This window comes from Rhinatrema bivittatum, chromosome 7 (assembly GCF_901001135.1).
Source record: "Rhinatrema bivittatum chromosome 7, aRhiBiv1.1, whole genome shotgun sequence".
Lineage (NCBI taxonomy): Eukaryota > Metazoa > Chordata > Amphibia > Gymnophiona > Rhinatrematidae > Rhinatrema > Rhinatrema bivittatum.
Genome location: NC_042621.1, coordinates 56,203,068 through 56,226,678, shown reverse-complemented (window position 1 = coordinate 56,226,678; position 23,611 = coordinate 56,203,068). Strand labels below are relative to the sequence as shown.

Here is a 23,611-nt window from a genome sequence, read left to right as displayed (position 1 = left end):
TTTAAATTGTTTAAGCAGCAGCTATGTTGGAGACCAATGTATTGTAAAGGGAGATATGTCCCATTACTACAGCTGAACAGGAGGGGAATGCAAGCTAGGGCTGAATGGACCAAACGTCCAGTCGGGGGAGGGGAGGACTACAATTCCCAGAGGGCTGAGGGAGAGGTGTGGAACCAGGTGTGGGAACCAGGTGTGGAGCGGATTAAAAGAGAGGAGCAGAGACACGAGACTGGTGGGAGTGGCAGGAGGAAGAGGACAGCGAAGATGGAAGCAACTAATAGCCAACGGCAGCCGTAAGCCCGGGTGGATAATTGTGATGGAGTAGGAAAACGCTGAGATACTTGTGTTTTGTTTAAAAAGTGTTTTTTTCCAGCTTTTGGGATTTTCCTACAGAAGGGAAGGAGGCAATCTGCATCAGCTCTGGGGAAATGCCCGAGCGGGGGAAGGGAAGGACACTGTGGGGATTGTGCCTGAATTAGGCCCCTCAAAGTGGGTCAAGCATCAGGGAACTACATTTAAGGATTTGGCAGCTGTGAGCAGTGAAGCTGGGACGGGTGCAGCTGGAACTGAACGCTGGTTTGGAGGAACCGTTGGGCTAGGACAGAGCCTGGCTTTAGTGTCCGAGTTTAAAAACCTTTTCTGGCGTAGGCTGTACCGCAGAGACAGGCACAGCCAGACAGCTCAAATGTGAAGGAGCTGTTGGCTCCAGATAAGGCCAAACTCCTGGAACTGTGTTCAGGGCCAGTGCTACCATAGGCCGGGGTGCAGGAGCAGGCACCCCCTGGCTGGACTTTGTTTTTGGAAAACCCGTGGCTTTTCTGAACAGTTCTGCTTACAACCCGAGTGTGTGGGGACTTATCTTTGCTTAAAGCCACATCCAGACATCAAGAGACGTTGAGATACTGCAGTGGAGAACCAGCGGGAGAAGGCCCAGCAGCGGAACTCCACCCGGTGAGCCGTTTCATTATTAAGATGAGGCAATGTTCCAAAACACAAGTACACTAATCTGGCAAATAATGTTCACTATCCCCTTTGCTAAATTTTGCATGCATTATTTACCAGTTAATCATGAGTTGCTGAACTGTTGCGAGCTTTGCTGCAAAATCTATGCAAAACTAATAATGAGCTGCATAATTATGTTAGCATACCAAAATAATGCACACTGAATCGTGCAAATGAGAAATTTAACTGCACCTCATAGCGGTATAGATAAGATTTATTGCGATAACAAGTGTTATCACAAGCAATTTTCCCTCTAATTTTGGAAAGGCTACATGAGCAAACATTTCCTTTTAGGCAACTTTTTATTGGCTTTCAAATTTGTGTGCTGAAAGCCAATATAATATCAGGATTGCTTATGCACACCGGGCCAGATTTTTAAAGGAGCGCACGTGGGGTACATTTGTGCGTGCTACCCGGCACGCACAAATGTACAACCGATTTTATAACATGCACGCGCTGCCGCGAGCATGTTATAAAATCCGGGGTCAGCGTGCACAAGGGGGTGCACTCTTGGGCACCTTGTGCGCGCTGAGCCCGAGGGGCGCCCCAATGGCTTTCCCCATTCCCTCCAAGGCCGCTCCGAAATCGGAGCGGCCTTGAAGGGAACTTTTTTTTTGGATTTCCCCCCACCTTTCCCTCCCTTCCCCTAACTAACCCATCCCCCCCCCCTACCTTATTGGACGGAGTTACGCCTGTCTGCGCACCATCCCCCGGCACAGCCGCTGTGCCGGAGGACTCTGACCCTCCCTCGGACCGCCCCTTTTTCGAAGCCCCGGGACATACGCGCATCCCGGGGGCTTGCGCGCGCCGCCGAGCCTATGCAATACAGGCTTGACGCGCGCAGGGGTAGGTTTTCGGAGGTAACCCTTTGAAAGTCTACCCCACTATGTTTTGCCATGGGCACAAGGTTAACAACCTGTGTACGTGTGCACATGCACACAGCTTAGAGGGAACTGTGTTAAGCATTGTAATGTGTACTATTTATCCTGTACTTGATTTGCATGCGATTAACAGGGCCATTTTATTGTAGCTTAGTACAGCAGCCTCTAAGACTGAAGTGGCTGAGACTCTTACAACACCAAGCTTGTGATTATAATTTTTGACCCAGTTCTTCTAGCCCTTGGGAACACATTATGACAATGTGGTTAAAAGCACCTGCATTGAGGGTGGGCATTTTTCAGAAAGCCAATTAACATAGGTAAAAAGCATTTTAAAATAATAACACAGCCCAAGGTGTGCATCCCTGGGTACCTCATGCCTCACAATGCAGCTTGGATGCGCTTAGAGAAATAATTTAAAGGACAATTTTCAAAAGTGCGCCTAAGTTGGCAGGTAAATGCATAACTGAATGCGCATAAAGTTTTATACGTGTATTTTATAAACTGCTTGGTACTGGTTGCATAGATTATAAAATATTCATATCTCTGTCCCCAAACGTACACGCAAAGGCTCAAAAGTACATGCCTATTTTTTTTATGAATGGAAAAATTATGCACGTAATTTCCATGTGTACCCATTTCCATATTCAGAAATACAGGGAAATCCCCAAAAAGGCAGTCTGAGATAAGAAGCTATCTGGCAGGTGATCATAGTCTGACAAGCAGCTGGGAGATATCTTTAGCAGAGAGGATAATAGATCTGGCCAGACTGCTGGGGTAATATGGTCCTGTAACTATAGTAACTGAAAGGGTGCTGGGTATATGGAATGGGCTCACAAGAGAAGAGCTTCACTCAGAAATGATATATGTTCAAGAAAGCAAGGGAGAAGTACACAGAATCCATAGATGTCACAAATTGCAAGGAACGTCCCACAAATATTTATTAATGTATTTATTTATTTTATTTAAACTAACTTTAAGCCACTCAATCCAATGTACTTGGAGGGTTACAGTAAAACACTCATAATAATATAAAAATAGCAACAAAATAAATTACAGAATCTCAATACCATAAAAACAAAAAAGATTCAACAAAATAAAATCATAAAACAAAATCATAAACTAAACTAAAATAATAATAAAATAAAAGCTTAATTAAAACAACAAAATAAAAATACAATGAGAATGAAGATAAATGAAGCAGATGTATTATACCGAATCACAGAAAGTCTCTGCTGTGGGATAATGTATGAGTCCTGATATTCCTTAATATGTGTGACTGTTTGCTTGAAATAAAAAGCTTTCACCTTCTTCCTGCATGTTGAATAGCACTGAATTAAATGGATCTCATCAAGTAACTCATTCCAAATGGTGGGTCTTGCAACATAAAACATCCTTTCTCTTGTGTCATCCTAACATACAAACCAATGGGATGGTCATAAAGCAGTTTGTGCCCTACTGATCTTAGTGCATGCTGAGGTTTATGTACTGGGGTCTATGCCTAGATTCCTGAAAGGAAATGGGAAACACAGGATGATTCTTCTGTTCAATATCTGCTCTCAGTCCATATCTTCCTATCTTTCTATGTTAACAGATTGAGAACCTAAAGAAGGTAGCCCAGGAACTCCAGCACCTTAAGGAGGACTGGCTTAAGCAGCTGTGGGAGAGGCATGTATGGGACAGAGGTGGGTACACCTAAGTCATATCTGGAAAGTTTCACAATTGTGTACATATGTGCAGTTTTGATGAAATAGCCACCACTGGTCATCTAGGTGTCCAATTTCGGCACAAGTCTATCTCTCTCTCTCTAGCTCTCACTACAGGCATAGCTGTTGAACTAATACTGTATGTATAGGCTGGCATTAAGGGGAATGGCAGGAAATATTCAAAGCAGTGTTGATGATTTTCAGAGAGGCAGGGCTGTTGCTTTAGACTGGGACTCTCAGCAGAGTCAGCAATTCTTAACACATTTTCCCCACTCCAAGTGGCCTAATCATCACCACAGACAATAATAAATTGGAGCCAGCTTCCCAAAGTGGACCCTCCACATGGCCGTGCAACTTCAGTCTCTCACTATGTTCTGCACACAAGCCTCATTCATCTGTACGACTCAGGTATGGGCTTACATCCCAAGATCAGTGCTTAATCCACATTGTTATTATAATTATTATTTACTTAAGAAATTACTATTCCACTTTTCTAATAACATTATACAAGGCAGTTTACAACATGCATATAAAATATCAAAATAACAGAACAGGCGTTAAATTCTGAGCAACCCGGAAAAGTGTAGAGAAAAGCAGAAAATATGCACTGAGCACCAGCTCTCCCGCGATTTTTACTGTATCAGCCTGTTAATGCACAGTTTTATCTCTTCACAGAGCTCACCAGATGATTCCATGTACATTTCTGTTTTAACTTGCATGTTCACGACGTTGCTTTAAGTAGTGTTTAATATTTTGATTGTATTATTTATCCTTTTGCTTCAGGATTATTTTAATTTTTGTCTATAACATGATAATGTGTATGTTCTTGCTATAAACTGCCTAGGTTCTACGCATAGGCAGGTTAGTAATAAATCTAACTATAACCATAACCAGCTCAGAGGAGGAGGAAGAGGAGGATCAGGCTCCCCCCCCCCCCCCCCCCCCAGCTGTTGCTCTATCCCCACCACCAACAGGAGCCAGCCCTCGGCCAGTTTTCCCACCCGAAGGTAGAGCAGGACCTCTGCCTACACCCCAGGCCCCACCCCAAGGAGAGGATGCAGGAAGCCCTCAGCCAGTACCCCTTCTCCTTCTTTATTTCTCCCTCTGTAGAGCCACTCTCCCTCACCCCCCCCCCCTCCAATTTTTCCACCGAGACCTGAGGACGACGATCCTGCTGGGGACCTCCGTTGGTAGATGGAAGAACGTGAGGACTCCGTGCCGCGTCTTAGCTCACAGACACTCTTTGAAAGGAGCACCTGCTCCCCTAACAGAGCTCAGGTCGCGCAGCTCTGCAGTGGCTGTGCCAAAATGTGCTGGCCTGCGAGCTACCCTTAAGAGAATGGTTGCAGTGGTCATCATTTACCAGATTGTGTTCAGGAACAGCTAACAAACAGCTGCTCTTGAGCTGGTAGCTGAATGACAGGCACCTCAGCACACTGCCATCCAAACTCATTATCAGGACCTTTGCTCCTTAGGTTCCTGGGGTAGGGATGTGCAGCAGGGACGGATTCGTCTCATTCGGGATTCGGATTCGTAGGAGCCCAAATCGTTGCATCCGTTCTCGGGGGGGCCCCCGATCCGTTCATATTATTATTATTATTAGCTTTTATATACCGATCTTCTTGCATTGGATACAAATCAAACCGGTTTACAATGAACAGTAAGAACTTGCCGGTGGGCTCTACAAAGAACAAGATACAACTAAGCAAAACTTAATTAACATAGTGTGCAACTTAGGTAACAATTTAAAACTTAAATAATAATTTAAACAGATTGAAATCACATAGCAAAACATTTATACATTTATATGTCAAAAATACATTTGTTCCCCTTAAAAAAAACAAACCCATCCCAACCCTTTAAAGTTATTTATCTACAACCCCCCACCCTCCTGCCCCCTCCCCCCCCCCAAGACTTGCCAAAAGTCCCTGGTGGTCCAGCAGGGGTCCTGGAGTGATTTCCTGCACTCGGGCTGTCAGTTGCCGGGATTTCAAAATGGCGCCGATAGCCTTTGCCTTTACTATGTCACAGGGGCTATCGGCGCCATTTTGAATACCGGCAACCGACAGCCGGAGTGCAGGAGATCGCTCCAGAACCCCCGCTGGACCACAGGTACTTTTGGCAAGTCTTGGGGGGATCAGGAGGGTGGGGGGCCTATTCGTTGGTGATCCGTTGTATTCGTGGGGGTTCGCCATACGTTTCGGAACCCCCACGAATACAACGAATATGGCATATACGTTGCGGATTCACAATACGTCGAAAACGAATGCACACCCCTATCCTGGGGTCCTTTTCTTTTCTAACAATTTTTATCCCCTAGTTTAGTTTAGATTCCTATAAATATGAAAGTGATTAACCAAACTAATCGATATGTAGTTCATGACTCCCAGATTATACAAGAAATTTTGGCATGAATCGTGTTCCAGATTTCAGCCTGCTTGTCTGCCATTGCCACTGCCTTAAACTTAGCATGGCCAAGATGGAACTTCATGCTTTCTCCCTCAAATCTGCTTTTTCTGTCTCTGTAGATAGCACTCCCAGTGCCATCCTGCCAGTTCCCTCGGCCCTTGGGGGGTTATCTTTGCTTCTCTCTCCTTCCCTGTACACATCCAAAACACTGCAAAAGCGTGTCATTTCTTTCTCTATAACATCATCAAAATCCATCCCTTCCACTCCAAGCATGCTATCAAAACGCTCACCCACTCTCTTATCACCTCCTGCTTAGACTACGGCAACTCGCTCTCCATGCACCTCCCACTAAACTGTCTTTATTCAAAATGTGGCTGCATGACTTATCTATCTTCAGCATCGCCATGACCGTGAAACCTCTCTTCTCAAGTCGCTACACTGGCTTCCTATCCACTTCTGCACACAGGTCAAACCAGCCTAAAAATGGATTCAATATGCAGCTCCTCATTACCTATCTTCTATTCTCTCTCCCCTATCTTCCTTGTGAAATCTGTTCATCAATTCAGTCACTCTTATGTGTGCCCTTCTCATCCACCGCCAACCCCTGACTCCATGCTGTCCACCTTTCTGCGCCATAGGCCTGGAATAGACTTACTGAGTCAGTGCATTGTGCTCTCTCACTAGGTTTATTCAAATCCAGTTTAAAAACTCACTTTTTGAAGCTGCTTTTAAATCCTTACCACCTCTACTATAAATAGACTTCCCATAGATTTATTTTTTTATGCACTATATCAGGGGTGGCCAACTCCAGTCCTCGAGAGCCACAAACAGGCCAGATTTTCAGGATATCCACAATGAATACGCGTGGGATAGAGTTGCATGCTCTGCCTCTATTGTATGCAAATCTATCTCACGCATATTCATTGTGGATATCCTGAAAACCTGGCCTGCTTGTGGTTCTCAAGGACTGTAATTGGCCACCTATTGTAGTGTATGTTTGCTTTGACTAGATTGTAACTCCATGGAGCAGGGACTGTCTCTTATGTGTATTTATATAGCACTACATATACCTAGTAGCGCTTCAGAAATGATAAATAGTGTAGTAGTGGTAGTACTAATAGAGTGCAAGCTGTCACACTGTATCTGCATAGCACTCACTAAAAACACAGAGCGACAATCTCGGTCAGTGTATCTTTCCTAATATAAGACACAGTACTTTGACAGTGACTGTGTCTGCTCTCAGCCCTCAGTTTACAGCTTCCAGAAGTACTGCACGCTGAGCAGCAGAAAGAAATGCACAAAGCAGTCCTAATAATTTTTTATTTTTTTTTTAGAATCTTTCTTTCTTCTAACTCTCAACTCTGAAAAGCAAGCAGTTTCTCAATCCCTGTTCTCACTTTCTAAAATCACCCACAGAAGTGGCTGAAATAACACCTGTTTAAGCTTTGCTTCTGCTTTCACTTTCAGGGAAGCTGGGATAGGCTGGTAAAAAAAAAAACCCAAAACAAACTGCAAGCTATTGGCCTTACTCCTTCTCCCATTCCCCCACTGACTCCAGGCTGTGTGACTTAAAAAAAAAAAAAATATGCTCATTTCCTTCATTGGCTTTAATAGGCAACAAAATGACAAATGAAAATGAAATGAATTTTTCAATTACAGGTTTATTTTCTTTTGTTGCAAACAAAGCAAAATGAAATTTGTCACATTTTTCATTACATTTTCAAACTGTGCATTCCAATATGATATTCATACCGTAAGAGAAATGTATCGACGTAACAATTTGCTTACTATAAATTCCAAACTGTAGGTATTTTAAACTCATAGGCAGAGGGATGGCAATCCAAACTTTGAGCCGAATGTACAGCACTGCAGAAACTTCCACTAACCGGGCTTTTGCAAACAAAAATGCGCAATAGCAACCTGAAATGCCATGGTTCCCCCATGCTTTTCCATGTATAGTCCAGTGTGTGAACGTTTTCACAAAATGTTGTCACTTTGCAATAGAAGACATTTTTCGTGTAGTCCACCATGTACAGAATTTGATTTACATTCGAGACGAAAGAGCTGCTGCGATACAAGATCATACAAAGCAGCTCATTAATTATGAATTTGGAGAAAACCGGCATGCGAGAGAGGGTTTCATGGGGTGAGCATTGACAACAAAGATAACTATGCCTCAGTGAGTTATATTTTATGTCTGCTTCCCCGTAGCTACGTTTGGCATTGACGTTGGCTGTGGAGCCCATTTACATCTGCCCCCAAACTTTCATGGGAATGGGCCACTAACTTTTTTTGAAAATCCTACAGATCAGCATCCCTGTGAACCTCATTCCTAGTAAGCTGCAATTCGTTTGACTTTTCCCTATCCCACCTTGTGATAGAGCAACCATGAGTCATGAATTGTGGCCCAGGATTTAAGGTCTGCAAATTATTTGCCCGGGAAGGGGCGGGGGCGGGGGGGGGGGGGGAAGAGAGTCAGCAGGGGGCAGCAAGATTGGTGTCATTTCCTGATCGGCACATTTTCTCAACTCGTTTAAGTAGCGAGTACAAGTAAATGGTTCAAATATCATCCGTTCTTACGATGAATAGCATTTCTGCCAGTCAAGATATATCAAGTGAAATTTGTGATTCATAAATTGTGATCAGCGGAAGCTTTCTACGAGTGATCGGTGATTCAGTCTCTGTTTTGTGAGGCTCCGTGATTCGTGAATTATTGTAATTTATGGATGGTGGTTCAAATAGGCTTCTGATTAATGCTAAGTGATTTGATCCATCTCTACTAACAGGTGCTTCTCAATACTGTATTTTATTTGAAAAAAAAAAAATCAGTTACTTCATTTTATAAAAAGTGCTTGCTTAACAGGGTAGTCAATTAGTCAATTTCCATATCACTTAAGAGAGATAGCTACAGTACATATTTATGGATGATTGCAAGCTGAAGATAAGTCTACTGGCAGACAGCTTTTCAAACTGCTAGAGCGCTGCTCACAGATAATATAGGAAGTACTTTAACAATTATCTGTAAAATATGGATATGTGTATATGTTACAGATAAAATGTGAACATTAACCAGATAATGTGAACATTATCCACTAGATGTTTCACTTACTGTTCATGTTGCCCACCTTCTTACTCATATCTGTAATATACGCGCATTACACAAATGTCTCTGGGTTAATCAACGATGTTAGCACATGCCACGTTGGGAGATCCAAAACCTTGCACATTTGCAGTATCCTCACTCTAAGAGCACACACAGAGCAGTGCTTGACCGAACAAGATACTGGCATCAGCATGCTTACCCAATTGAGCAGTTGCTTAACTAAAAATCTGAAGGTGTTTCATAATGCAGGGCAAAAAAAAAAAAATCCAAGAAAACAGAAGCTCAAGGACAAGGGGGAGGGTCATGATATAAAATGGGAAGAAGAAAGGATCCAAGAAAATGCAAGATAACACTTCTTTATTAAGGGAATAGTGGATACCCAGAGTTGACTACCAGCAGAAGTTGTTGCAAATGAAAGTGACAGAATTTAAGCATGCTTGGGCCATAGTCAGCTGGCAGAGGAACGAGCAGAGAGAACTAGAGATCAAATAAGGTGAACACAATAGGTAGGGGAAACCGGATGCACTTATTGGGGGCAAGAGGAGCTTATCTGATCAGCTCTGCTTTCTTACTATATAATCCTTCACAAACAGGTCCATGTTCATCAGGGGTATTCTACAGCTTTCAGAGGTACTGTAACCCTCACCACGTGACTGGTGCAAACACAGATCAAAAGAAATAAAATCCCTGCACATGAGTGATTGCAAAAGCATATAGAACAATTATTAAAAGTAGATATGTAGAATCACCTAAAAAGTAAGGCACTCAAATACAAATACTCCTATCTACAACTGAATATCCACCATCTGAGAAGCACAATTTCTACGTGAGCAGAATAGAAAAATCATACTTCAGTGTTCTCACCATCAGGAAACCAGATGGTCAAATCTAAATAGCCACATTTAAAAAAAAACAAAAAAAAACTTCTACCAACTATCTACATGATCTTCATGTACCAAGACATGTCAAAAATAACTTTAGACTCTGCAGACCTAAAATGGAATAATGCTGAAGCTACAGACTGATCTCATCTCGCCCTCTGCATCAGAACCTCAGCTTGGACTTTTGTCCTGATTTCTGGGTCAGCTGGAAGACAGCTTGAATGTAGAAATAAGGGTCAACAGACAAATTATAAGCAATACCTTTTGACTGGACTAACTCAGTACGTCTGTGATTAGCTCTGTTTGATGACCCTCGTTTCTATGTATTCAAGTGAGCTAGTACAGCGGCCACAATACTTTTATACAGTTCAAATGAACATCTAAATATTTCAGTCATAGAGACCCCTTGGATCTCCGCTAGGTAGCCCTAGTATACCCTGGGCTGAGGTAATGAGGAGCAGGGGCACCCCATTTGTAAGAGCACCTCCCCTGTGGATGCCGGGAATGGTGAGCTCTTGTACCATAAGGGAGGAGGAGGAGGAGTTCAGGGAGGGTGGAAGTCTGGAGTTTATGTTCGGAGAGTCGGGAGCATCTTGCTGTGCTCTCCTGTTTTACACGCCAGTCTCGATGAGGATGGGAGAGGCACTGCCCAGCCAGCTGCTTTACAGGGCTAGAAGGAAGTTTTGAGATACAGAGAAAGCTTTTGCCTTTTTTTTTTTTCCTCTGAGTTTTTGGAGGCCTTTTTTCTGTTGGCCCCTGTGCTTTACTGGGAATCAGTTCCCCCCCCCCTGCCTAGGACGGCCAGGAGGGTCCCTGCAAACCACTTCGCCCAGATCAAGAGGAGGCTGCCGTGACCCTCTTGGTGAAGAGAGAGACCAAGAATATTTGTCACAAGTTTTTTTTTTTGTTTGTTTTTTTTTTTGCTTCTGCTACCTGGGGGTCAGGGAAGGAAGTTCCTTTTTTCTCTGCCAACCTTCCTTATCCTATGTCACGGGAAGACTTAACACCTGTCTTCCAGAGAAGATCTTTCCTCCAGGGAGGCTTTCTACTAAAGAGAATTTGGAGAGGGAAAAGGATATCTGGTCACCCGCAAAGGAGTCTTCATCCCAGGTCTCAGGACACGGGCAGGTATTGAAGATGGGGAGCACCCTTGAACATCAGGTACTGTGGGGGAAGGAAATGCATCCATACCTAAGACACCCCCCCCCTCAGCCAATTTGGGTCACTTATCATTCCTGTCCTTGGAGGGTAAGCCAGGATCCCACACTGAGGGACACTTCCTCAGAGAGAGTGAGACCTTAAATCTGGACTCCAAGATGACACAGCTAAGCCTGGATGTAACTGGACATCACCTTCTTTATGCACCTGAATTATTTTACACCAAACCACAGTAAGCTTTTTATTTGAACAACTCAACCTGTGAGTCCAACCTGTGCTATCAGTGTTCCTGCTCCAAAGAGTCTCTAGTAACACAGAAGGAAGAGATTTTACCCATGCCCTGGGACTTGAAAGATAACCTTTCTTCCTCAAGAGATCAAGAACCCACACCCTAGGGCAAAGGGACTGGTAACTGGAATATTTGGGATTTTTGTGGCCCTGTCAGAATTCAGCCCTTACCCTGAATTGGGGTTTCGCAGTTAATTTTAAAGTTTGCAAACCCAGCACAGTTCTAATCTAAGGACGTGATGTACTAAGTGTTTTTTTCGTCATAGACACAGAAAGGGGGGAAAAAGCCATAGTAAATCAGGCAATAAGTAAGCCGGCTTGTACTTTGGCTCAGATTTGCCCAGCTTTACCGGGAAAGAGTGTAAGCAGCAGTAAACCACTGCAAAATTATTTCTCCGGCTCTAGATTGCTCTCCCGTCTAAGCTGTGGCTTTTGGTAGTAATTTTGAGGAAGTTAGAGGTTGAGCGAGTACCCACCCAGTGAAAACAACTCTTCTTCCAAGTTGACAAGCCAGGTCAGAAACTGAGTCTCTATTTAAGCAAAAAATGTTGATGGTAAAGGCCACCAAAGGCGGCCACAATATCTCCCGTGGCATCACCACACTGGAAATGTCATTGTCCATTGCCATTTTGCAAAGACTGCACAAAAAGCAAAAGAAAATTTTCCTTAGGTGCCACAGAGTCTGAATTCAACATGGGTCAGGCATCCAGTGCGCCTGACAAAACTCAAAAATACTAAGGAAGGAAAAACTCTTTTAAGGAGGAAATAGTGTAAGGTCTTAGAAAGGGATACCCACACATTACTTTTAATATCCAAGTAACAAGAGGAGAGAAGGGAGGACAGACCATATCCTAGTAAAAGAGCTCAGGGGTTGTTATCATTTGCCCAAAGTACAAACCCAAGGCTCATACAGGCTCTAACAGTCAGGATTGTCTCACTGCCCTTGTACAGACCCATCAGGAGGGGTGAGTCATATGGCAGGTTGTGACTGAAAGGGAAAAGAAGGGGTATGAGTGAGGGAAGGAAAGGGATGAGAGGGAGGGATGGGGGGAGAGAGAGGGAGACGATGAATGACTGAGAGGGGGGTGTGACTGAGAGGGAAGGTGGAGTAAGGAAGTAGAAAAGGGGAGTGAGAAGGTGAGGGTAGAAGGCTGCATGTGTGTGTGTGTGAATGAATGTGGGGACTGGGAGGAGAGAGGGAGCTGGGGAGCACGATTGCTGGGGCCTGGGAGGGGGAGGGGGACAGGGGCTGGGATGGGAGAGGGAGCACGATTTCTGGGACGGGGGAGGGGGAGGAGCTGGGAGGGGAGAGAGGCGAGAGGGAGCTGGGGAGCACAATTGCTAAGGCCTGGGAGGGGGAGAGGCTGGGGAGCAGGACTGCTGGGGCCTGGGAGGGGGAAGAGGCTGGGAGGGGGAGAGAGGCTGGGGAGCAGGACTGCTGGGGCCTGGGAGGGGGAGAGTGGCTGGGGAGCAGGATTGCTGGAGGCTGGGGAGCAGGACTGCTGGGGCCTGGGAGGGGGAGAGAGGCTGGGGAGCAGGACTGCTGGGGCCTGGGAGGGGGAGAGAGGCTGGGGAGCAGGACTGCTGGGGCCTGGGAGGGGGAGAGGCTGGGAGGGGGAGAGAGGCTGGGGAGCAGGACTGCTGGGGCCTGGGAGGGGGAGAGGCTGGGAGGGGGAGAGAGGCTGGGGAGCAGGACTGCTGGGGCCTGGGAGGGGGGCTGGGAGGGGGAGAGAGGCTGGGGAGCAGGTCTGCTGGGGCCTGGGAGGGGGAAGAGGCTGGGAGGGGAGAGAGGCTGGGGAGCAGGACTGCTGGGGCCTGGGAGGGGGAAGAGGCTGGGAGGGGGAGAGAGGCTGGGGAGCAGGTCTGCTGGGGCCTGGGAGGGGGAAGAGGCTGGGAAGGGGAGAGAGGCTGGGGAGCAGGACTGCTGGGGCCTGGGAGGGGGAGAGTGGCTGGGGAGCAGGATTGCTGGAGGCTGGGGAGCAGGACTGCTGGGGCCTGGGAGGGGGGCTGGGAGGGGGAGAGAGGCTGGGGCGCAGGTCTGCTGGGATCTGGGAGGGGGAGAGGCTGGGGAGCAGGACTGCTGGGGCCTGGGAGGGGGAAGGGGCTGGGAGGGGGAGAGAGGCTGAGGAGCAGGACTGCTGGGGCCTGGGAGGGGGAGAGAGGCTGGGGAGCAGGACTGCTGGGGCCTGGGAGGGTAGGAGACAGACTGCTATTACTTCTGTTTCTCCGAGATGGGAAGTGGGAGAATTTTATTTTCTTGGTGTCATTTTTGGTAAATGTACATCTGAATATTTCTATATTATTTCTCTGGTGTTATACTGCAGGCCAGGCCTGGCTTTCTGGGGTCTCCATGTTTCTCTTTCTGTATTTGGTGAAGGGACAGACAGTGGTGATGTGTGCAGCTCTGGAAAAAGGACACATTTTGGATTGGTTTCTTCTTCTTTTTTTCTCCTGATGGTAAGAAGTAGAAAAATTGGAAAGTTTGGAAGAGTTTGTACAGGTTACATCGCAGTCCTTGACTCTGGCTCTCCTTCTTTATCAGAGAAATGTTTTTGTGTGCCTGCAGTACCAGGGAGGGAAGGGGCAATGCTGGCGGCCTGTCTGCAGGCGGAGAAGCTTTTGCCCCATAGGCTGATCACAGCCGTCCGTCGGTTCAGTTCTCTTCTGGGGTTCCTCTGGCAGTGTGACTGTCCTACCCTTCAGCATTTCTACCAGGAGGATTTGGGGGAGGGGGGAGCCGGGCACCAGGGAGGCAGCACAAATGCATTGCCCCCCCCCCCCTCCCAGGCACCAGAGACCCTCGCTACGCCTCTGAACCTACCTCTTTTTTTCCAGTTTAGGGGAGATCCCCCGTGAAATCCTGAGCTCATCTTTAATTGAAATGCTATTTAGGGAAATATAAGCGCACTGGTAAATGCAAGCTGCCAGATACGGAAGTCTGATGAATATATTTGAACGCAACAGCTCCTAATGACATCTGCTCCGGTGAAAACTCCCCTTGAAAAGGGAACCAGTAATAAACCTAACCATGTAGAACTGTCAGAAACTATTTATTACCCAACAATGAAATATACTATTTTCTTTGAACTGCCTCCTTCTTAAGCTTAAAATTGAAAATTTATGCTGCTAAGGATGTGTGTCTTTTTTTTTTTTTTTCTTAAATAGCATGCAGAAAATTCTGAGGGACTCTGACTGGGTGAGGTTATTACAGACTCCTCTGTCCTGGGCAGATTTAGGGCACTGCCACCTAAAAGGGGGAATCGCAACAGGCTGGTAAAAGGGGTTAAACGTTCAAGCGCAGCTCACTTTTTGTACTGCAGTAATGAAACTGAGCCTATCAAATGCGTAACATTTCACCTCTGAGAGCCATAGAAAGGCTGCATTATAAACATTCAGTCTAATCAGCAGCATCGCTAATGCAATTTGCATGAAAACTGACCATCAAGAGTAAAAACATAGCTCGTTAATCATAGATTTGGAAGTGTTAATTTGAACATTGCCCAAAAGCAATGGTAAATACTTTTTTTTTTTCTCTCCTTTGCCCAACGTGCAAATTTAATGCAGTGGAAATTAAGGCTAATGAACCCTTCTTAAAAATTCAAAGTTAAAGCTGATGTTTTGAGTTTGCCAGTCAAAGCCCAGTTATCCATAATAGGTCTGCCTGGATGTTTTTTTGTGATTCATTTTCCTGAATGTTAGACGATCAAAGAAGATGACAAAGATTTTGAATTAAAAAAAAATAAAAAGAAGAAACAGTGCCTATAAGAAGGAAATGGTGTGAATCAGTGGCTAGATAAGAGAACCCTAATTCTCCTTGGTGACTTTCCTGCCTCCTCACCTATCCTCGTTAACTTTTCCTACCTCTATTTTTTTTCTCTGTGTGCATGCCAGTTCTTTGCTATCTATGAATATGACTAAAATATGCACCTTATAATTTAAAAATAAATAAAACAACAACAATAATATATATTAGACGATACCTTTTTATTGGAGTAATTCAATACATTTCTTGACTGGCTTTCCGCATGCTTTGTTCAGGTCCAGTAGAACAGGAAGGTTAGAGTAAAAGATGATATTAACTAAAAATACCTAATACATGATAAAGGTAGTAGATGGGGCAGGGAGAAGAGGAACAAGAGATGATGGATGAGGGGGGGTGATGTGTTAGATTAATAACAAGTGATCACACTGCTTTATTCATGTATCTATAACAGATGCACAAATATGTTCGTAATGAATATTCAATATGTTCATTATTCAATATATTCAATATGTTCGAAATGAATGCGTTGTATGTATTATGTTGTTTACATTGTAAACCGGAGTGAAGGCAGCCTGCTAAACTTCGGTATATAAAAGAATCTAAATAAATAAATACATACATATGATCTAGTCTTGAATGTATTTGAGTGCGATATTTTCATGTAATTAATAAAGGCCATTCTTCTCCCCCCACACACACCCACACCACAAAAAGCCCCCCTACCTCTAACAACACTGACATGAGAGAGTCAGAACTTGTTACATCCAAGAAGGGTCAAGGCTAACTTGTGTCTGCATGAGGGACCTGTAGGGAAAACTAGATGCTGTGAGCTAAGGAATGTAATAACAAACCTCTGGAATATTCTGCTAAGAAAAGACGATAGGGCTTTGATTGCCTAACCCTTGATATCCATAAATAAGAAAGAAACATTAAAATACTAATCTTAAAAACTGAGCCTATGGGGTCTGGTTTTGCATTTAAAATTTGTTATGGGGGGTGATTGGAAATAAGGTTGGGAGGGTGATAAAAAGGTAAAATTCAGGAAATGTTCTTGCTGCTGTGACTTTGTTTGTTACTGGGTTTTTGTTCATTGCTTTTGTGAACAGTGGGTTTTTTTCTGTATTGATGGATTCTTAATAAACAGAAATGTTTTAAAATGTATCATGTTTACCCCACTGATGTAGTTGAGAAATAATTTTCAGTCCTCAAAAGATCAAAGAAAACGTCCTACCTGCTCATCCTTGGTTCATCCTCGCTATGATCCTCTAGGTTCTCAATATCCCCCCGACTGCTTCCACATAAAGGGTGCTGAATGCCTGGAATGTCTTCCCAGAGGAAGGAAGGAGAGGCCAAAATAGCAACAGAATTTGAAAAAGCATGGGAATAAACACAGAGGATCCCTAGTGGCAAGATGGATAGTAATGAAGCGCTAGAGCAATCTGCACAGAGTGGCAATTCAGCCCAAAATAGCACCGAAATGACTGCATTGTGCTTCCAGGAAGGCACTGGGATCACCTGCACAGAGCAGTTGTTACAATCCTAAACAGAAGCATGGGGGTAGCATGCACAAAGCGGCAGTTACCACTGTAACCCCCCACTACCGGGTGCAGGGATGGGGGGTTACAGTTGGGGGGCCTGAAAAGAATGTATAAGTTCTTTGGGGCAGGAACCCCTGGCTAGCTCTCCGAGCTCCCGTTCTTCCCAAGGTAGGTTCTTTTCGACTGGGGGAAGAAAGGAGTCCTCTCAGGTCCTACTATAGGGTGACTACTAGCTCTCCTCTCCTGATTTCCCAGGGTGAGGGAACAATTAACTCGCCTTGTATTTGCTGGAAGTTCCCAAAAAAAATAAATAAATAAAGGAGTCAGTGTGCTAGTGTCCAAAATAAATCTTTACTGTTGAAAAGGTATGAAAATGCAGCAGCACTGATCCAGGGCACTACGGAATCTTCTCTTTTACAATCTCCTCCGCCATCTGAGCAGGAACATCGGCTGCCAGAGCCAGGGGAACGTCTACCCTCCAGGGCTTTGGAAAAGTAGAGTCCCCAGGTGGGCAGGGTGGCCTTAGACTGGGCATAGAAACGTCCCTTTCAACTGGCAAAAATATTAAGGTACTGCCTCTGCACAGAGAGAGAAGTCTCTCGCTCTTCCCAGGGTGTTTTTTTGGAAGCACCAGATGGGTGTCTTCACAGATGTTGGGCTTGGCCATTTGCTCACAGTTAGCTGGCTTCGATATTTCTCTGTTTCTGATGCAGTCCTTTTTATGTTTTCTGTAGTTGATCCCTAATGGGAAGGATCCTCTGAAGCAGGAAGGAAGGATCTTGAAATGAATCTTTCCAAAATAACATCGGAGTGTACCCTTACAGAATCACTGACTCCCCCCTTCCTCACTGAGGGTATGGAGGGCAGGTCTTCTCTAACTCTAACCCAGACCCGGGTTCCCTGGGCCCAGGAGCTGTACAGGCTCCAGTAAGGCTCCTACCACTTAAACGTTTTTCAAAAGATGTGCCCAGAGGGAAATAATCCACACCAGCCTATGAGTGGACTGGACTGGAAGACCCCGCCCAACCCTGGTGAGGACCACCAAACAGGGCTTGCTTGGCATCTCTGACTCAGCCTGTAAAACAACAAACGTTAAGCTCCAAACTGCCTCTAACCCTTGTCCAGCCAAAAGGGACCTGCCTCCCGAGCTGTAGCGAGGGGGTGGTAATATATCCTCAGCGGGGGGGGACGGCCATTCCAGACTCTGCAGAAGGGAGGGGGCTGTATCCAAATGGATCCTCCCCCACTAACCATCCTACACTAGCTAGCTGACACCGAAAACCCAGGGCTTACTGGTAACAGAACTGAGCGTCTGTTACACCAGTGGTTCTCAACCGGTGTGTCGCGACACACCAGTGGGTCGCCAAGAACACGCAGGTGTGTCGCCACAGTTCCCAGTCCCCCGCTGACCCAGCTGCTCCCCGGTCCTCCTCCGCCCAGGCTTAAAATGCTGTCAGCCCGGGCGGAACGCGGCAGGACAGCTGGAGTCAGCGGCACCAGCATGGTCTCTTCTTCCTGCCGCCCCCCCCCCTCCCCCACAGCCCAGAAGAGGAAGTGGTGAGCAGCGGGTGCGTGCACGGGAAGAAGAGACCATGCTAGTGTGGTTAGAATCGGCCCGAAGAACAGAAGAGAGGCGCGGTCTGAAGAATGTGCAGCGCGGCTCGGAGGAAAATGAAGAAGAGCGTCAACCCCCGTGGCCGATGGGACTCCTCCTCCGCGAGGGCTGAAAATGAAGGAGGTTAGGGTTGAGAGGAGGCTGCTACTGCCGCTAGTTTCAGGGGGGAGGGGAGAGAGTGAATGAGCAAGCATGCGTGTGTGAGTGAGATAGCATGTATGTGAATGATTGAGAGCTTGTATATGTGAAAGAGAGTATGTCTGTGATTGAGAGCCTGCCTGTGAGAGAGAGAGCATGAATGTAAGTTTACGATTGGGAACATGTATGTGTAAGTTTGTGATTGAAAACCTGTTTGAGTGAAAGAGTATGTGTGTGTGATTGAGATCCTTTGTGTGTGAGAGAGATCATGTGTATGTATGATTAAGAGCCTGTGGGGCGGATTTTAAAAGGAGCGCGAATAGCCTACTTTTGTTTGCACTCCAGGCGCAAACAAAAGTACGCTGGATTTTAGTAGATACGCGCGGAGCCGCGCATATCTGCTAAAAACCTGGATCGGCGCGCGCAAGGCTATGGATTTTGTATAGCCGGCGCGCACCAAGCCGCGCAGCCTACCCCCGTTCCCTCCAAGGCCGCTCCGAAATCGGAGCGGCCTCGGAGGGAACTTTCCTTTGCCCTCCCCTCACCTTCCCCCCCCTTACCTTTGTCGGGGGATTTACGCCTCCCAGAGGGAGGCGTAAATCCCCGCGCGTCAGCGGGCCTCCTGCGCGCCGGGACGCGACCTGGGGGCGGGTCCGGAGGGCGCGGCCACGCCCCCGGGCCCGCCCCCGGAACGCTCCCGACACGCCCCGAAAACGCCGTGCGGTTCGGGCCCGCCCCCCGACACGCCCCCTCCGAAAACCCCGGGACTTACGCGAGTCCCGGGGCTCTGCGCACGCCGGTAGGCCTATGTAAAATAGGCTTCCCGGCGCGCAGGGCCCTGCTCGCGTAAATCCGCCCGGTTTTGGGCGGATTTACGCGAGCAGGGCTCTTAAAATCCGCCCCTGTGTGTATAAGTAAGAGAGAGAGCATGTGTGTCTGTGTGTGATTGAGAGCTGGTTTAGGTGATGGAGCATGTGAGTATGTGATTGAGAGCATGTGTGTAAATGAGAGAAACAGCATGTGTGTAAACATGTGAATGAGAGTCTGTGTGTGAGAGAAAAAGACAGCATGTATGTGTGTGATTGAAAGCCTGTGTGTGTAAGCGTGAAAAGATAGACAGCATGTGTGTAAATGTGTAATTAAGAGCCTATATAAGTGAGAGAGAAAAAGCATGTGTATATGTGAGTGACTGAGAACATGTGTGTATAGGTGTGTAATTGAGAGCCAGTGTGAGAGAGAGCACTGGTATGTGACTGAAAGAGAGGAGAAAGTTCCAAGCAAACCACCCCTCCTCCTGCTAATTCAAAACAATCTCAGGAGACCTGGATATCAAACGTTTCCAGGTATGCAGAGCAAAAAAATGTTTGTATCCTTATTTTTCATTATCGGGTCTTTGTGTCTGCTATTTTGAAATATTTTATTGGTATCTAGAAATTTTTTATATGAGTTTTTAATTATTGGATATTCAACTCATCAGCTGTTTTGAAATAATCTGTTCTTTTTATTAGTATGATTTTGCTGCTATTGATTTTATATTTCTTGATTTGTTTTATGAGAACTTGTGGTGTTTCTCTTTTTCCTTTGTTACACTGCATACAGAGACCCTGGCTTGTTGCAGTTTCCAATTCAGTTTTGTCTGCATGCTTCTAGTTATGCGGTTTGGTCTCTTTATTCTTTGTTAGGGGAGGGTCTGCACATGTGATTTAGGTGAGGTTTTCTGCTGGGGTGTAGTTTCTGTGTAGGACTCTATAGCAGCCTGACTTGGTCCATTTTCCTAATAGGAGGTGTATTGGTGTCTTAAGGCCTGGTGTAATATTTCAGTGTTGCCTTTTCTTAGGTAAGGTGGTTACTGTTTAAGTGCTGGAAATTGGTGCTGTTTTGGTGTGGGATGTTTACTATTTATGCAATTTCTGTTCAGACAGAATACGTATCTTTTCTTTGTGTCATTTTAAACAATAAAAATAATTACCGGACCTTTACTTTTCCGCCGTGAATTGTAATGAGCAGTGTGTCCCACATGTGAGCGTGGCCTATCAGGTGTGTCACGATGGGAAAAAGGTTGAGAACCATTGTGTTACACAACCAACAGATGTCACGAGGGAAACCTGCACAGAGTGGTTACAGTCACTAACAGAAGGCAGGGGGGGAACGTGTACAAAATGGTTATAACCCTAAACACCTTGCTGGGTACATAGGATGAGCCATTTTGGCCTCTATCTGCCATCTTTTACTATGGTATTATGTAAGAGCTACCTGCTGGCCCCAGGAAGGAAGAGGCTGCAGTTACTGCTGTTCCTCCTTTGGATCAGCTGGACTGCACGAAGCAGCCGATGCTGAATCCTGAGGATCCTACCATGACTGCCCCGCAGCTCTTCCAGCCCCCTAGCCTGTCAGAGATCTACACTGGAGTCGCTTGCAGAATCCTGTGCATTATAGGGGAATGTCTTGCACGCAGCACCAAGAGCCTTGCGCAAATGTCAGGGATCCATTGCCAGCCGATTCAAAGAATCCGGTATGGGGGGAAAATCAACGAGAATCGGCAGAAAACCCCCCGCCCCCACTGTGGGTCTTGGCAAAGTTTCTTCTGTTCGGATTCTGGGTCCACGTTCCAAAATCTGAATAGCAGCCCCTTCTGCACAGTATTCCTCTGTTCCATTCTTTTGTCACGCGTCCTCGTGCGCGCACACACACACACACACAAAAGCCAAATGGCCATGGAGCACAGCAAATAAAGTGCTACCAAATAGGGCCTCTAATTATCTCTTCATCGTTTGGCACCTGTCTATTTCCAAGCTTTTCAATTTTTCCCTTTTGTAACAGCAGGACGCGGCTTTTAGGAGTGAATAGGTTTTAGTTGTATCAAAATCAGGTCCTGTAGATTTTATTAAAAAGAGACCTGGGTAATGGACCGCCTGACGCCGTCAAGGTAATGTCCATCATAAGATTTCAGTAAAAAGTGAGCACTTTTATTTAAGACTAATGAATATTTAAGAAGAAAAACAAGACTGAAGAGCAGTGGGTATTAAGTGGTATCAGATATTTTGGGGGAGGCTGATTATTTTGTCCTGGTTTAATAATGAGCATGTTTAGTATTTTTTTGCATTTCAAAAAATCCATTTCCTTCAGTACATGATGACAAGATTCTATAAGTTCTGACTTTAATGAAGCTTTATCAAAAGCCAAGGTACCAGAAATATACTAGAGGGATGTGCAGCCGAAAAATATTCATTTTTATTTTTGTTTCATTTTATTATTCGGTTCATTCGGGGTTTGGGTTTTTTTTTTGTGCACACTAAAAATGAAAATAAAAAAAAAAACAAAAGTATTAAATATCAAAGGGTTTTCTTCCTTTTGTGTCTGTGGGGGAAAATGCTTAGTACATCTCTATGTTCTTCTGTCAAATAACAGAAAGAAATACTTTTTCAAAATCTGTGTATGAAACCAGAATCAGTGTTAATAAATCCAAGCACAGAGTAGTTCTTTTTTTATTTCCTTCTGCCTTGTTTGGACTTCTACTTCAATCAGAACCAGGCCTGGGATCCTGTGCCATAGAATGTTTTTATCCTATTTTATGTCCCCTCCCAATTTACTTTAGTTTGGTCATCGTGGTATCCTTTGTCAGCCATGGCCATTGCAGCAGGGGGGCTCTGTCAGGGATCTTTCCAGAACCCTGTAATCATGAGGTCCTAAAGCCAGCCACACTCAGTATCGCCACTGCACAATGACTTATGAATCCTTCCCTACCCTACCACCTAGGTTGGACCTCAGAATGTTGCCTCTGTAGCATCCTCAACCCCATCCAACCCAGCGAACAGAAGACCTTGGTAGAGAATTCAACCCATGGCCCTCTGCAATGGCACTGCATAGCATGAAGACCAGCCTGAGTCCTTGTATAAAAAGAGTGACTTATTTTAGTTCATATGGATATGAAGTTCTAAGGACAGTCATAGTGCTGAAATTCTGTACAAGTTCTTGCCCACACCTACCATACCCCATGCTACTGCAGTCTTGGGTCTATCTGAACAGAGCTACTTATTGTGGTTTATTTTGTAGTAGCTCTTTAGAGTGTACAAATGCTCAATGCAGGCAGAATTCAGGACATCAAGCTCATTTTGCTTGGACTGTACAGTAGCAAAATTCACCATGCTTGGAGGGAAGGGTTTCTCACAATGAGCCATGGCTATTCACTGGCACCCGAGACGTGACATATCATGGGTTGCATGGCACACTAAATGTTGGATAATAATTTTCACTACTGAACGAGAATGCATCATTCTCAACATTCCTTAACCTCCCCTTTTTTAATAGCATTTTTATATTGTTCAGCTCTCTATCCAACTTAAGACCAGTTTACCTGTACCTTGTCCACTATGTGTGGCTTCTCTGAGCAATGTGGGGCTCTTTCAAAAAACTGTGGGATAGCAATCAAACATCCAAATATCTAGTTTCCAGTAAAGGTTGTCCTGTAAATATCTCCACTTTCTCGGGAATATCATTGCAGCATTAACACTGCTGTTGTAAGACCTGGGGTCTTGGAGATCTCTGCATTGCCACTTTTTTTTCTAACAACCATAAGGAGCGAAATAGTGAAAACATCCCCCCAGCTGGAGCCAAACCAAAACAGGAGACAAATTGGGTACCTGGAACCCATCTCCTAAGCACAGCTTTTTTTTGGCCCATGCTGGCAAGCTCAAAAAAAATTGTGCATAGAGCCCAGAATTTTACAAGCAAATTTACTTCCTCAAAATACCCACTTTGAAAACTAAGCACCATAAGCCATAAATGTAGATTTTAGCTTAAATGCAATGCGTAGCTCACAGAAGTGAATGCAGGAGTAGCATCCACTAGCATATCAGAGATTAGTTCATTAATAGGTTCAGTGAGTGGCCATGCATCAGCATAATATTAGAAGCTAACCGATTTCCGTACTGTAAGCCACTTATGACGGAGCATTTGCAAATCATCTCAAGACGCATGTCAAAGTGAGAGATGACAGTACTAAAGAAATATAGTTTTCGTTTATTCTATTAGTAAAGCACATTTGGCATATGCTGTAGTGCATACATTACTAATGCTGGCCTTATCCATCAGTGTTTTTGAGCCAGAAATGCTGGAAATAGCAGTGCAAAAGG

At 45.2% G+C, this 23,611-nt stretch overlaps 1 long non-coding RNA gene across 1 annotated transcript; it reads left to right on the top strand.

Annotated features, from left to right (window-relative positions):
• Positions 1 to 264: 264 nt before the first annotated feature.
• Positions 265 to 14,450, top strand: LOC115094932. The gene is made up of 3 exons (XR_003857638.1): positions 265 to 951; positions 3,475 to 3,565; positions 14,261 to 14,450. It is a non-coding gene; the product is annotated as an uncharacterized LOC115094932 (long non-coding RNA).
• Positions 14,451 to 23,611: the final 9,161 nt, after the last annotated feature.